The sequence below is a fragment of the Rhipicephalus sanguineus genome, chromosome 8 (genome assembly GCF_013339695.2).
Source record: "Rhipicephalus sanguineus isolate Rsan-2018 chromosome 8, BIME_Rsan_1.4, whole genome shotgun sequence".
NCBI classification, from domain to species: domain Eukaryota; kingdom Metazoa; phylum Arthropoda; class Arachnida; order Ixodida; family Ixodidae; genus Rhipicephalus; species Rhipicephalus sanguineus.
Genome location: NC_051183.1, coordinates 58,024,571 through 58,041,424, shown reverse-complemented (window position 1 = coordinate 58,041,424; position 16,854 = coordinate 58,024,571). Strand labels below are relative to the sequence as shown.

Genomic DNA, 16,854 nt, shown 5'->3' with positions numbered 1-16,854 from the left:
ATTTTGGGGATAACAGAGGCGGAGCTCCACTAAAGAGTCCTGAAGAATAACAAGATATGTAGCATTAGTGCAAAATCGTTAGGTTATCCTGGCTTCTCTCGTACCTTTGAAATCTCTAGCATCCGTAAAAAAAGCTAGACGTTCTGCACGAAAGAAACTCTGAAGGTGTTAAGGGTTACTAGAGACACGATTAAGTCAGAGTGCAAATAGTTACCTAGAAAGGAGAAGGTTCTTAACGATCTATAGATGAACGCACGCATGCTGACCCCTCAGAAGAGCAGGCGCTCCATCTAGTCATCAGCGACGGGTCGATGAAAGGCATCCGGCTTGGCAGGCTTAAGTACCACGAAGGATCGCAGGACTCTCTTCACGCTTTCGCTGATTGTCCTCCCCTAAACTACTTAGGTCATCATTATTATTATTTCCCCAATAATGGCGGCTGTCGTCCTCTTTGACGTAAAAGCAAGTTTTCGTAGCACACCGAGACCCTTCTTTTGTAGCATCCGCACGATGAATCATCGTAGAGAGCGCAAATTTTAAACGACAAACATGATATCTTTGGTTAGGAGATGATATGAAGTTTTTGCCAGCCTGCCCGACCCTTTGGTAATTACAGCCAATCACAAATCGCATCGCTTTTCCAAAGCAATGGTCTTTCAACGAAATGAACGACGTAAGAAAACGTATATTTATTGGGTTATTCTTCGGAATATTTATGTAGAATTCCTAACTGTATGCGGTGGAAGATTGGAAATTCTGCATATGAAACAGGTGAATCTGCAATATTCCACGGCAATATTGAGGAACATTGAAGAGACATCAGGAACATGTAACAGTTCATTTCTCCAACACTTGCAGCCTGCCGACGTGCTTGCCATAATTCAAAATAGAAGGAACCTAGCTGTCGTGGCTGAACGTCGTGTGATGCTTTGTGCTTTCTTTCCAAAGAAAATGACGCTTGTGGGACACAACGTCACCGCTTGAATCTAAGAGGACGTTTTTTTTTTTTTGGGGGGGGGGGGTAAGTTCGTATTTACATTACTTAGGTATACTTGACTGGGGCGCAAAATACATTTCTTGAAAAAGGGGCGCAGAGGAAAGAAGAAAGTTAGGCGCCGGCTACCAAATGTTTACTGACACAGTCAGCGAGGTACCGTGAAAAAAAAGACAGTTTCCACGCATGAGTGAAGAGTGGACGTATGCCGTGGAACGACATGCTGAAGATAACAAGTTATCGAGAAAGCGCATTTCTGAGGAATACAAAGGTATAGATGTGTCACTGACACAATCAGAGCGTTTCTTGTTTTACACAGAATGATGCCGCATGAATGATATTTCTGTGTCAAGAGATTTGATCGGAATCGACAGGTATTTAAGGTCAAAGAGAGGTATGTGTTGGAGTCGGACGTTCCATCCCTGCCCAGAAAGTCAGAACACCAAGTTCCACAACTCATTCTTCTTGTTGGTGTCAAATCCCTGTCACTATAGTCCCTGTCAATAACAGTGTTCAAGAATATTGTTATTCTTCATGACAAAAAAAAAAACAAACAATAACTGCGCGGTGGGATAGAAGTTGGGAGTTTCTGAACGGGTGTTTACAACGCGGCTGTATCGTCACCGACAAGAGTACCCTATTGACTCGATTGTAGTGCAAGGGCTGACTTTCATTGCGTCCGGGAAGAAAAAAAGAAGTTATTTCGGTATTCGATTTTAAGGCGAGCGTCGACTTTAGGTAGCTCAAATCTAGAAAAGAAAAACTCCCGTTACATTCGAGTACATACGGTATGTGTTACTCTTTTCGGTGAGTCTTGACTAGCCACGTATATTACTCTATTTAAAGCGACACGTCAACTCCCTCTTAGGGGCGAAGCTCCTTAAGGCGGCACCCGTTCGTCCCTCGTAGTCGTCGTCGTCGTAGTAGTAGTAGTAGTCGTAGTCCGTAACAAGTCTTACGCTTTGACCTCCAAGGTGGTGCCGGTGGGAGCTTTTTGCTGTGCGTTGTTGAACAATAAAAAATTCGCAGCGTGCGCGTCAACTAAAAGCCCAATTCTTCTGTCTCTCATTCCCATTAGCAGCCATTGTTTACCTCCAAGGTAGTGCCTGGTGAGATTTCTCCTGTGCGTGATTAAACAATAAAAATTTTGTTCAAAACGCCGTTGATTGATAAAATAAACCAACGAAAGACGCCAGATGTTTTCTAAAAGCAAAACGAAAGAACGCCAGATGTTTCTAAAGCAAAACGAAAAGACGCCAGCTGCTTAACGAAAGACGCCAGATATTTTCTAAAGCAATGGTTTTCTAAACAATGAAAATTCATAGCGTACATGTAAAATTAAAGTGAGCTGCAAGTCGTCATAACTCATCGAACCTTTAGTATAAACGCGCCCGATCTCACATCGGTGATGATGTACTGGGCAGAATTCACGGAAGATTCACGGTATACCGATGAACCTCCGCAGCTTCGCCCACTCATCATCATACACTCCGTGGATATGCTGTGATTTTTGTCTTGTTTGTGCGGCTGATATGCCGCTTCACTAAGGCTTAGAGCTGTTGATGTGTACCTTGGAAAGAAAAATGAAAGAATGAATGAATGAATGAATGAATGAATGAATGAATGAATGAATGAATGAATGAATGAATGAATGAGTGAGTGAGTGAGTGAGTGAGTGAGTGAGTGAGTGAGTGAGTGAGTGAGTGAGTGAGTGAGTGAGTGAGTGAGTGAGTGAGTGAGTGAGTGAGTGAGTGAGTGAGTGAGTGAGTGAGTGAGTGAGTGAAGGCATGAGGCAAGGAGGTATTATATAAAACTAATATAAAGATAGTATTAGTGGTCAAAGTGACGCGAAGCAACATTACCATTTTTGTGTCCCAAGACACTCCCAAGGGTGCATAACATAATTATCTCCAATGATAGTTCGCGTCTCTCTATAAAAGGAGTCATATACGTGCCGAATAAAGACATATAATAAAGAGTAAAAACTATTCCTTTCTTGCTTAGTGTGTATATAGTACGCGGAATGTTAACAGCGTTGTGCAGGGCGACCCAGTACCCAAGGAAAGAAAAGTTACAGCAAGTCGTATATCCCCTGTTGTCGTTTCTTACACGTCTCAGAAAGGCTACGCCGAGCAACATTGCGCAGATGCATGATGCATCATAACGTTTGTTGCATAAATGCTTCACCCAAAAGGCATTTTACATAAAAGCAGTGCCTTTACGTCGAGTGCGTTTACTTCGTGTTCCTCCTTCGATCGGAAGTGGCCCGGTTTTACGACGTGCCGCAAGGTGTCGGGAGAAAGCACTGTTAACGTCAGGGCACTCTTTTTATGGTCTGAAAGACGCAAGTTACGAGCTGTTGCTCGCGTAAGGTGAGATGGGGGGGAGGCGGAACATTTTAAATGAGGCGTCCCATGCGTGGGTCGTTTATCGAGACGCGAAGGGCCGTATACATCCCTTCATTAGCTTAGAGTCGAGGCTTCGGATCTGAGGCGCATACGGCTATTTGCGCTAACCATAAAACGATTATGGTGCACATACAGCTCTAAGATGTTTGTTATAACCTGTTGCTTTCTCTGAGAGGGAAGTAAAATATGTAGCATAGACATGGAGGATAAGAACTTTGTCATCATTTAATTAACGTTAAGCCACGGCGGTGACTCAGTGGTCATGGTACACGGCTCTTGACTCCAGGGCGCAGCAAGAAATTTCTTTTCTTGCGAGCAGCGAGCAGGCACAGTGCACCCAGTCACGATAAGGACGAGACACGACGAAGACGAGGATGCGTAGCTAAACGTATGATGATAAGGCATGGTGCTTGCGACCCCGTTTCGATGGATGCGAAATGCTATAGGGAGACGCTGTGTAGGCCCGTGTACTGGACGCATGTCGGTGCACGTTAAAGAACTCCACGTGGTCGAAATTGTACGAATCACTCCGCTACGGCGTCTTTCGTAGCCTGAGTTATTATTATTATTATTATTATTATTATTATACCAAGTGTAGATGTCCCTAATATGTTTAATGAATTACCTCGAGAGTTCTTTTCCGTTAAGGCGAAAATGCTTGAGGCCCGTGTACTTAGATTTAGGTGCACGTTAAAGAACCCCAGGTGGTCGAGATTTCCGGAGCCCCTCACTACGGCGTCTCTCATGATCATATCGTGGTTTTGAGAATTTAAACACCAACAATTATTATTAATATTATTAATATTTACCGTTATTTCAAAAAAAAAGTTGAAGAAATTATTTTATTTGTCAAATTAGATTGTTTATGGGCTCATCCTACGTAATATATGCTTTAGTTCCTTTTCGGTTTTTTTTTAGTTGCTATGAACAAGCATTTGTGTCATTGATTAGTCTGTCCGTTGGCAAAGAAAAAAGTTATTTTGCTTCCATGTAATCGCATCATTGTGACAGGCTCGACGGGGTAGTCACACAAGCTTTCATTAATTGAGAGAGGCCCGTTGCTGTGTACCGTTTCTGGATGTGGATAATAAAATATTATTTTGACCAGCTAGGGGACTGCAAAGTCTCAAACGGCTGTTCAGTGCGATTTTTCCGTGAACTCCGACGCCCCCGCGACCTCGGATACGACTCATAACATCGAATCGCTCCAACCTTTTACCCCACCACCAGGTTTTCAACGTGATTTGAAGCTGCGCGTTGTGGATCGTACGGATACCTCTTCGGCCAATGTCACAGTGAGTGCAAGGAAGGAAACGAAAAGAAAAACACATGTGTCTACTGGAGCCATGGACTCGTCCACTTTGTTAGTGGCTCAAATCCACCAACGAGCCCAGCGGCAGTGGGCTATATTTGTGTCCAAGTTGAGCCCTGACACTACATCTGCTGTCCTCAAGAAACACATTGAGTCTGTTGACCTTTCTGCCATTTCCTGCCGGCGGCTCAAAACAAAATATCCTTCTTACTCCTCGTTCTGCGTTACAGTTGACGAAGATACATTGAAACATCTGAATGACCCGTCAATGTGGCCGTGCGGTTGCATTTTCAAACTATTCCGTGAGACTCTCCACGAAGACATGCTCCATCCCTCAGAGTGCGCACCCGCAAGCAACGGTGCCGTGTAATTTGGATATATTTTATCATAACGCTCGTGGTCTTCGCACTAAGACGCGTGAATTCTTTGCTAATGTTGTTTCGTCTTCTTTTGACCTTATTGCGATTTCTGAAACGTGGCTGTGCAGTGGAATTCCTTCCTGTGACTATCTTCCGTCGACCTACACCACCTTCCGCAGTGATCGGGACTTCTGTGCAACTAAACAAAAAGGTGGTGGTGTATTCACGGCTATAGACAGTTCTCTAAGATCTGTTAGACGCAAGGACATAGAAACAATTTCTGAATCAATTTGGATCGAAATTAGTCTTGAGCACTGTGAAAAATTGTTGATTGGATGTTTCTATGTATCGCCTAGCGTTTCACCAATTGCTTTTAATCAGATCGTCTCTTCTATTTAAAATGTGGTAATTTCACATAAGAAGCATAAAATTCTTGTACTTGGCGATTTTAACACACCTGGAATTGACTGGACCACACTTAATTTTTCTCATTATCATCATTTTTTAAAGAACAAATGCAGCGTATTGTTAGATTTTCTCGTTTTTAATTCCCCACAGCAGCACAATAGTATTACCAATTCCCGTGGTATTGTCTTAGATCTGTGCATTTCTAATAATCAGCCTATCGAAGTATCCCACTCTCATATCTCTCTTGTTCGTCCTGCCAAATTTCACCCAGCATCCAAACTAACACTATATTTCACCAGAAAAACCAATGTTTCCCAGAAAAATCGACAAAACGCCCAGATTTGCCTTCAAGCAAGGTGACTACGTTGGCTTGTACTATGACTTGTTCACCACAGATTGGTCACTGGTAACTGACAAACCCAATGTTGATGATGAAGTCGATCAGTTTATGGAACTTATCTTGACCAGCATGCGCAATTTCATTCCCCAGTATACACCTAATCATTGTAAATATCCCTCCTGGTTCTCATCAGAACTTATAAGTGCACTGAAACATAAAGATAGTGCACACAGGAAGTATAAATGTTCTCCATCAACTCATTTGAAGGAAGAATTCTGTCGTTTTCGTACTCTTTGTAAACGCCTTTACAAACGGGATCACAGTCTATATATTTCATTTTTAGAAAAAAGCGCGTCTGACAGGCCGGCTGAGTTTTGGAAGTATGTGCGCAAACGGTCGAGCAAAAGTGGCGAGTCCTTCAGGATACTGGACCCAAATGGAGTAGATGTTCAAGCCGTTGCTGACTGTTTTGCTATGCATTTCTCATCTGTTTATAAGTCGCCAGCCTCTGTAGCTAGTGACGGTAGACAGGTTAAGGCAGTTGGCACAGCTGATGTTGTGTCACTAGATGAAGATTCCATTTCAGAATCCATTAAGCGCTTGAAACCATCCTTTTCAGCTGGCCCAGATGGCATCCCCTCTGCCATACTAAAAGCCTATGGCAGTATACTTGTATCAGTATTGACTACCATATTTAATAAGTGTCTGCATGCTTCAACTTTTCCTAGCACATGTCCAGGAATTCGGGACATCGACAACTAGCGCCATCTGTTGCGTTGGCTGCTGAGAGGCAGCGTCACTGAATGGGAAACGACCTTTAAACATTTATTGTAGTGCAACGCCTCAATATACGCTTAAATCACTTCGTCCATGTAATCTGGGAGTCATCATCTCACAGTGCGAGAAGTTTTGCTTTATTCCCATAAACTTCCTGGGTTCGAGAACCACTTTTATGTGCAATGTGAAACTCCATAGGAGAGAACTTAAAAATTTATATAAAAACAATGCGCCCTCACCTGCTTAAATCACTGAAGTTATTGAATCTCTATGATTCAATCTTCGCACCTGTGAAGTTTGGCTGATGTTGGCGAAGTTTCTGAGGTTCGACGGGAACTTTTGTCAAACGGTGCATTGCAGCAAAACCATCTTATAGGGGTGCATGCGCTTCATAGTGTTTTCGCTGGCCCCAAAACACGTGAAAATGTCAGCGTTTTTATACAAGTTTGTTTTTCTTGAAGCTGCTCAAGATATGGATTGTATGAATACTGTGGAGTTCTTCAGTTGATAATTAGCAATGAGAAAACGTAGGTTAATTAGAGCAGATGATCAAAAACAAGAATAGTTCCTCGTAATTCAAAGCAAGTAAGAATTAACAAGCGACATTGATACGCATGCGAATCTTCCTCTATTGAGTATATGTAATGAAAGGTACTAATGAATTTAACAATTTATTTAAAACTTGTTGGCGAAAGCGGTCAGTACAGAAGGACATGTATCATATATATATTTATAGGTAGTATTGCACCATACACCATTGATACTAGATGGCTGTCGCATGTAACTAGCATTAGCTACTGTTATAGCTAATTACTAATAAAAGGTATAAAAGATATGGTAATCGTACTCTGGAATTATTAATACTTACACTTAGTGTTAACTAGGAAAAGGGTAAATAAGAATAAATTAATCGGAGGATCGCGTTGTAATGCATCACATGGAGTGGAGACGAAGACGATGAAAGATATAAGAATCTTAAGTTGCTAGTGAGTGATTAGGGTACTTTAGCCTAATTATATGTAAGAATCTCAAGTTGCTAATTCGTGATTAGGTGTCTTTTAGCTTAATTATTATGGATAATTAATAAAATTGGCAATGACGTACCCGCAAGTATTCACACTGACTGAGGGTTACTCATCAACATTATGCACATTTGCACCCTGACGATATGTCATCACTTGTAACGATGAAATCACAAATTTTAGGCTCATAATAGAAGGATTTCGGTATAGAAGCATACGTACATGAAATGTATATGGTATTCAATGTATAAAATTAAGATCAGAGATAGATAATAACACGGAATTACCTTTAGTGGTAGTGATCAATGGTTAGTAGTCAGGGATGATATTGGGGGAAAATCTATGGAACCGAATGATTAAAGGTGACAAATAAAATATTTATGCAAGAGAAACATATTTTATAGTTTATTAGTGATCGTTATAGGCAGTTATCAAGTGTGGGTAGATGGCCAATAAATTAATAGGACGATATCATTGTAATGCATCAAATGAAAGTATACAGGGAGCGGCTGAATACATTTAGAGTGTTTTGCTAATTGGCAATTATGGGCTCTGCAGCACAATTACAATATTTATTTTTACAGCAGAGCTGTTATGTCCACCCGTTGTTCGACTCGCGATGTAGACAATGATCATCATGTCGGCGTGTTGAGCATAACTGTGCCTAGTTAAGCCAAGTGAATCATAGCCAATCCTAATTAAGCCTAGTTGAGCAGGGCAAAGCCTAATTAGCAGCCTGGCATAATTAACTCAAAGGCTAATTAGCGATTATTAAGCCGAGTTGAGATTCTTGTTGCGTAGTCGTGCTGCGCTCAGCAAGACGTGCCGAGCAAATGCTAATTAAGACTAAGTAATACTGAGTTAATTCGCGTTAATTATGCTAAACAGTTCATTAGCCTTAGATTGACTTCGAATGCAAGCTAGTCGAGGCCGAGCCTCGAATGTGCGAGTTAGGCTAATTAAGCTAATTAAGTTATAATTAAGGCTAGTCTGACTTGGCATGCAAGCTAATCGGGACCAAGTCTCCAATGTGCCACTAAGACCTATTAAGCTATTGCATGTCGGTGGGCTGGTTGGTTTGGTAGCATTGTAACGAAAAAACAGCACATGAATATAGGGAGGGAAGGGGTACGCACACGAGCGTTTTATGTGTGCCCCTTCCGTCCCTGTCTTCTCGCGCTGCTTTTCCGTTACAGTGCTATTAAGCTAATTATTCTGATTATCCTGCCGAAGCAGATTCATTTGGTGTTGTGATTTACTTGTGATTGGTACTTGTGATTAATTTGGTGTTGTGATTTACTGGTGTTGTGACCTACTTGGTGTTGTGATTACCAAGCGATACTCAACGAAACCCTATCAACACCTAGTCTATATACTCGTGATTTACAATGTGATCCCATGAACACTTCGTGCATCGGCGTGTGAATGCATGTGTCGACACTTGGCTGGTAAAGCCAGAATCAGCCAAGTGTCGACCAGCTCCCCTCTAGCCCAGCTTTGCGCGACTCAGTGCAAGCTGCGCGAATTTTTAAAATTAGGTTAACATAGAATTCACATTAAGAATGACTTATTATATGTTGATCTACATTCGCACCTTGGCATGAAGTGCATTACTAATGAATGGCGACGATGAATTCAACATTTTAAATGTAGGGATGAAAGCTGTCAGTGTAGGACATAATTAAGATAGATAGCTAGTATATCAATCTATGCAGTTATAGTACGATGGCGGGAAATAATAGAATGTCGTTAATTATTAGCAGCGATAAATATAATTAATTTGTAATCAATTTTAATTATTAGTTTAATATAGATGCCATTTATCACTGACCTGTGCCACAAGAAACATTTACGAGAGATCACGATTTAAAGGAGTACTGCGTTGAAAGCAGCGCAAAAACTGGACGAAGGCTAAGGAAAAAAATTCGGCAGATCTCACGCGTTGTGGGAATCGGTTTCGTGCGAAGCAGTCATCGAGTACCTTTATGCTGTATTTTATGCCTTTGAGCCAAGCATTACGAGGTGGATCGACGTGCTTTTGTAAGTGTAGTAGCTGTGTGCACATCGTGGGCTTACCAGGCACGTCGACAATACTGGCGTTTAAAGGGTAACTTATGGTGCGACGTAACGTCAGCCCTCACGCTAGAGCACATACGTCAGTATTATACAAACTAAGTTCACTTTATGATGCAATCATGTGAATATCATACGTAACTTTCGTTAATGTAGGGGTCGAGCAATGCTTCGACTTAAATGTAGCTTGCTGAATCATAGGAATACAAATGTAATGCTTATTAGACTGCTATAAAAGCGGAGCCATCACTGCAACCACAGACGTTAATCTGATATGACGTCTGTATCGCAGGAGTACACATGTAGTGTTTATTTCTTTCTTCTAAAATTAGCCAGCACCACAACCACTACTGCCGTTGCACCAACATTACGCCTGCATAGGCTGTTTTTCTAAACCAGTTTATAGACCTGGCGCGGCTCTGTTGTAGAATAGCTGATTGCCGCGCAGAATGCTTGGGTTCGATTCCTGCTGGGATCCTAATTCTTATTCTTTCCAATCGTCGGGTCAACGCTGCCGATGTCGGTTTCTCTTAACGCTCTCGCATTTAAATTACCAATGTCTGTTCTCGCCGTTCCTGGGTAGATATAAAAATTGCCAGATCCCGCGCACCGTGGGAATCGATGTTATGCGAAGCATGCGCGGGATAGTGACTGTGGAGTAATTTTCACATTGAGCGGAACGTTATGGAATTACGCTAAAGAAATATGGAAGTGGTATACGCACACCCTTATGTTGAAGAATCGCATGTGTGTTATGTTACCAGTTATTTACAGTTGCGTAACGATGGCAACAGCAACACGGGTGTTTTCAACACCAGACGCGGTAAGTTGACATGTTCTGCTTATTATTCTTCAATACTGGATAGCGCGAATCCGAACAGGATAGAGAAGGAACACAGATGCACAGGACAGGCGTTACTCGCAACTAAGTTTAATTCATGCAAGTTTCCCTAGATGCATACACAGCCGAGTGACACGTGCAGGCGCACCGCACGTACGTTACAATCACGGTTACAGTTATGCTTATACTTGTCCGTTATGACGGAGAACGCCCGCACGTTTCACGAAAACGTGTGTATGTGTAGAAGGGGTTCTTGGCAGTTCTTGAACAAGGTCATCATCACCGTTATCAGTGAGCACGAGCAGCTGGACCGGACTTGTTAATCGGATCCGTTCATGATCGCGGCTATGAGGAGTCTAAGTCTATTGAAGTGCGAGGTATAGTGCAGGTAGCGGAAATCATGGATGCCTCTTACGAAGAAATGATCTATGATGCGTCCTGTCGTGGACGTGGCAGCGAGGTCTTTTGACACCCTTTCCACATCAAATCCGTATTTCACGCTGTATAAAGACCAAGGGTTGTTGGGTCTTGATAAATCAATGTTTAAGTCACCGGTAATGATGAGAGGCCTGGTTCTCTCAGCAGATTTATTGTAGGAAGCAATGACGTCGGCTTTTGCGTAATCCACGTAGTTGAGCGTCTTCCAGGGGTGTTCTGTCTTTAGTTTCCTCACTTTCGTTGCGTCCGTCGCAGTGGTGTAGCGGTTAAGGTGCTTGGCTGCTGACCCGAAGGTCCCGGGTTCGATCCCGGCCGCGGCGGTCGCTTTTCGATGGAGACAAAATACTAAATGCCCGTGTTCTGTGTGATCTCGGTACACGTTAATGAATACCCGATGGTCAAAATTCGGCGTCTTTCATATCATATCGTGGTTTTCGTACATAAAACCCCAACAATTAATATTATTATCGCTTTCCTTGCGTGTTAATGTGTGTGTGCGCGGTTACTGTGTTGGTTGAAACTCTATCACCTGTGGCACATACCCGCATAACATTAACTCTGGTTTACGGGTATGTGCCACACGTGACTGACAGAAAGGGTTTCATGACGTACGCGACAGGTATTTTGCGTTATTCATGTCATGACCAGTGAATCGTGTTCGTCATACACTGATCCCCTGCTATGCCAGTTTTGCTATATTACAAGTTATGGAGACGACCAGGAGAGCGCCCAGACGTAGGCGGCTAGATAGATAGATAGATAGATAGATAGATAGATAGATACGTAGATAGAAACGACCAAAGTTCCTGAGGTTCGCTAAGAAATGCTTCGCATTTAAAATTCTCTATCCCCTGTGGCGCATACCCGTACACCGCGGCCCGTGGTACACCGGTATGTGCCCCACGTTCTGGAGGATAGTGTTTGACGACGTACGCGACAGGATTTTCACATTATTCATGCCATCACCCGACAGTCATATTTGTCAAATCCTCTTACCCTCCCATGCCAATTTCGGTCTACACCAAGTTAGGGAGGCGATCAAGAGAGCACCGAGACGTAGGCGGCTAGATAGATAGATAGACAGATAGATAGATAGATAGATAGATAGATAGATAGATAGATAGATAGATAGATAGATAGATAGATAGATAGATAGATAGATAGATAGATAGATAGATAGATAGATAGATAGAAATGCTCAATGTGTGAAATGCTTCGCATTTAAAACAACGCAAGCGCTGGTACATTGATGAGTTATGCAAAACACTAGGTGCGAAAGAGCCTGATGTAAGAGAAACATATTGCAGAAGGCTGTGTTAAAGGGCCAGTTGCTGCATGTTACTGCGTTGTAAACTGCGTGAAAACGACCCGAATGCTAAGAAAACATAAGAACAGCGCTTGTGTTGTTTGTTACCCTTCGTCCCGTTTTCGCGCTGTTTTCAACGCAGTAACAGGTGTACCAACTGGCCCTTCAAGATACCCTTTTACAATTTAAAGGAGTAATTAATTGAATTGATAGTTACAGGCAAATAATAATTAAGTGCACAGATATAGTAAAAATTATTTGAGGGATATGATTGCAAAGCATCAGATGATAGGCTAAAGAGAGAGGGTGAATGCCCCCCCCCCCCCCATTGTTAGATTCTTGCTAATAAACCTTTTTCAAGTAATCCCAGAACGCCCCGCGGGAGTGTGAAGCACTATAGGAAAAATGTGTACATCGAGCGAGCCAGCCGTTCGGTAGCCCGCGGCTCGTTGGCGCCGTGGGAGCACGAAACGAAAAGAACACGTTGAATATTCTTACATCATAAAACAATTCACATATCCGAACGCATCTGCATGTATCTCTAGCATGAAATGTGAAAGGAATAACGCAGTCAGTGTAGGTATTGCCGAGCGTATGTATGTATATCGGACGTAGCATTTAAACGGCACGTGCGTTACCGCGTGCCGATGCCGTCAAGACGTTCTGTCGTCATCAATATGAGCCGAACACCGAATTAATGTTTAGTGTACGAATACTTGTAATGCACTAATGTAAATGGGACGTACTGAATCGCCATAGACACATTTCCGTTTGAGCATTTGGTGTAGTGAACACTTTTGCGCTTGCTCGCTGCGTTTAGCCGCTATGGCCTATTTAAAAAGTAATTTCAGAGTTGCAGGTCATCTTGCTCACGACTATACATCTGCGGCATACATTCACCTGCTAGCCATCACGCGAAAGCACAACCAGCGTTTCTAAAATGCAACAACTGCAGTAAGTATCAATGAAGTGTCGTAAAATCTTATCATTTGATTCATATATGGTGCGAGCGACACGCACCGGGTCTACCTATACTTTATTTCAGTATACTTTATACTTGAATGTATACTTTATTTTAGTAAACGCCAACTATAATCTCTCGAGTACTCTTTGAATATCTCAACCTCACCTTCAGCTCGTCGACAGTGTCGAATGACGTTGATTCCAAATGGATTTGCGAATTGCATAGACCGCTCCTGAACTTCATCTAGGAAGACGAATTGTATTGTTTTATTTAATTTATGCTGTAGGGGCAGGGGACACGGCCCGGCTCGCACGTGACTAACTTCGTCCCATGTTTCTATTAGTCATCTCTAGAACGGACGAAGCCTCAAAGCGGTGAAGAGCAAAACTGTGTACTGGCAAAAACCAGATGTATGCACTGAGGGACAAGAAAGACAAAGGCACTAACACTATGGGTAGGATAGCTTAAACAGTTGAGGAGTTTTACGGAGATCTGTACAGTAGCCGCGGCAACCAGGACGATGATGTAAGAAGTAGTAGTAGCCCAGAGGAATTGGACATCCCAGCGGTAACGACAGGGGAAATAAAGAAAGCCTTGGAGGGAACAAGAGGCGAAGCCCCTGGTGAGGATCACGTAACATCAGATCTGTTGAAAGAGTGGACAGACTGTGTTATAAACACTGGCCACCCTGGATACGAAATGTCTCTTAACGGTGAGGGTATCAGAATCTTGGAAGAATACTAAGATCATCTTAATCCATAAAAAAGGGGACGTCAAGGACTTGAGAAAATTGCAGACCGATCAGCTTACTGTCCGTTGTCTACAAGCTGCTTACAAAGATAGTAGGTAATACAATTAGGACAACATCAGTTTTCAGTCAACCAAAGGACCAAGCAGGATTCCGTACAAGCTACTCGACAATAGACCATACTGACACTGTCAATGAGGCGATAGAGAAATGCGCGGAATATAACCAAACCCTATATATAGCCGTCATAGACTACGAGAAGGCATTTGATTCGGTCGAGCATAAGCAGTTACGCAGGCGCTACGGAATGAGGGCGTCGATGAACCATATTTAAAAATACAGGAATAAATCTTAGGTTTAGGTGCACCTTAAAGAACCTCAGGTGGTCAATAATTCCGGAGCCCTCCGCGACGGTGTCCCTCATAATCATATCGCGGTTTTGGGACGCTAAACCCCAACAATTATTATTATTATTATTATTATTATTATTATTATTATTATATTATTATTATTATTATTATTATTATTATTAACACATGCTACTGGCAAAGTGTTGGTTTATGTAAATTGCATTACCAAAAATGAAAGCTGTAAGCCTTTATATTCAACCTGGTTGAATGTTTTCTCCGTAGTGCATTGGTTTAAACCGCACTCGTCTTAGGCGTCAAGTCGTGTTTTGGATTTCTCATCTTGCAATATGACCGAAAAAAAAAAATACAAAGACCGGGAGAAGCCATTTCTTGACTTGTACCCCGCGAAAACACACACTGCGGTGTAGCTTTTAGCATGCGACAACAGCGCCAGAAGACGGCCTAGCGAGCAAAGCAAGCAAAACTAGAGGAATATCATAACCTTCTCCCTTTATATATGTTTTTTTTTTATCCTGCGACAAGAGCATCTGTAATTCCGAAGTATCCACGTGCGCATTCACGTGGCTACTTGCGGATTAATAAAATAAGCAGATGATAGAACATGCACAACATTAATTTAGGCAAAACTCGGTATGTGACACTATCGCGTTAATGATGAAGCGTGTGTACGGGGTTGTTTTTCACGTATTATTTCTGTTGTCCCCTAGCGGTCTATGTAAATAATAATAATTTAAAGGATTTTACGTGCCATAACCACGTTGTCATTATGAGGCAAGCCGCAGTGGGGAATTCTGTAATAGGTTTAAACACCTGGGGTTCTTGAACGTGCACCTACATCAAAGCAAGCGGGTGTCCTACATCAAAGCAATACGGCCGCCATGGCAGGCAATCGAACCCGCTAACTCGCGCTTAACAGCGCCACACTTTATCTGCCAATCGCTCCCACGGCGGATACACATTATGTCGGTTGCTCTGTAATAAAATTTATTTAGTTGACGCTAAGGAGACCACAGTAGCCTATGCTCTGGAGGGACATTAATTAATTAAACTACTTTAACGTCCTTAGTCAAATGCATTGGTCGTCCCACCCTCACCCTGAAGCATTTTCAACCTCGCCCGTTGTTGCACAGCCTCCGGGTATCGGCCCACTCGAGTTTTGGTACCAATGGTGTGTTCGCGCCGCAAGCCGGATTTTTAAAATCACGAGCCATACAACGCTCTCGCCTTAATGAACGATAGCTACTTAGCACCATCTGACGGTGCGAAGTGTTTATTGACATTATTTATGATTGAGACGATGATAATGAGGAATGCGAGGAAACCGAATAATTTCATCATCTAAGATTTCTGACCAATTCGCGGTCAGTAGATTAGCAGGTGAGCATCGTGTCTACCAAGTATGAAAATAATAAAAGGTAGTCCGTGCATCTCAGAGGGGGCCACACTTCCTGCGAGATGTGAGTCGCGCACTACAGCACACTGCTTTTAGCGTCATTGATTACGGCACGTGACTTCAGTTAACATCCCATAGCGAGACGCTCAATGCGGTCACTCTAAAGGCGCCGCGAAGAAAAGCAGAAAGAAGGTGGGGCTCGCCATGTAAGCAAAACAGGGCACATCGCCTACGATACGTAAGAGAAGGCAGGGAAAGAACTCCGCTTGCAGAGTTCTTTCCCTGCATCGCCTTGGCGAAGGTATAAGGCCAGCGTTAATAATAACATCTGGGGTTTAACGTCCCAAAACGCCGATATGATTATGAGAGACGCCGTAGTGAAGGGCTCCGGAAATTTCGACCATCTGGTGTTCTTTAACGTGCACTGATATCGCACAATACACGGGCCTCTAGCATTTCGCCTCCATCGAAATGCGACGGCCGCGGCAGGGATCGAACCCGGGACCTTCAGGTCAGCGGCCGAGCACCATAATCACTGCTCCACCGCGGCGGACAAGGCCTGCGTTGACAACAATGTTTACCTTCTGGCGGCACGGTAACAGGGCAGTTCAATGTCCCCCAACTCTTGCAATAGTGAACAGCGAACTTATTGACAAAAAAAAAAAACATTCGTGAAAGTTTGCTCAGCTTGCTCCAAACATCGCCTGGTGAGGTGCTACGTTGTCTTACGGTAAACAAACACACGACACAGAGAATAAAAATAAAACGGCTTTTCGAGACCTTTCCAGGTCCCTTGCTCACATAAATGAAATATTTCAGCTCGTAATCAATATATTAAACGGGTCCTGACGAGGAGCCTTTTAGCGAACTTTACCATGTAAAAATAGAAACGCGCTATTCTGTCCCGAATAAAGCTGGCCGCAAGAGCCGGGTTTCAAGCCGCGACCTCCTACATTTCTTCAGACTAGCATAGGCAGTCAAACAAGAAGGCGGGTTTCTCGATACTTTATATGAATCTAATCTGTTTCATTACTCTTTCACAAACACTTAGCAGAGAGGGAAACGCGGCCTGTGTAGCATGTCATGCGTAAGTCAATGCA

The 16,854-nt window shown here is 42.9% G+C and overlaps 1 protein-coding gene across 5 annotated transcripts in view; it reads right to left on the bottom strand.

Annotated features, from left to right (window-relative positions):
• The window catches only part of LOC119401974 (uncharacterized), a 244,290-nt gene that overhangs the window by 118,411 nt on the left and 109,025 nt on the right, over nucleotides 1-16,854 (bottom strand). The window lies entirely within an intron of this gene.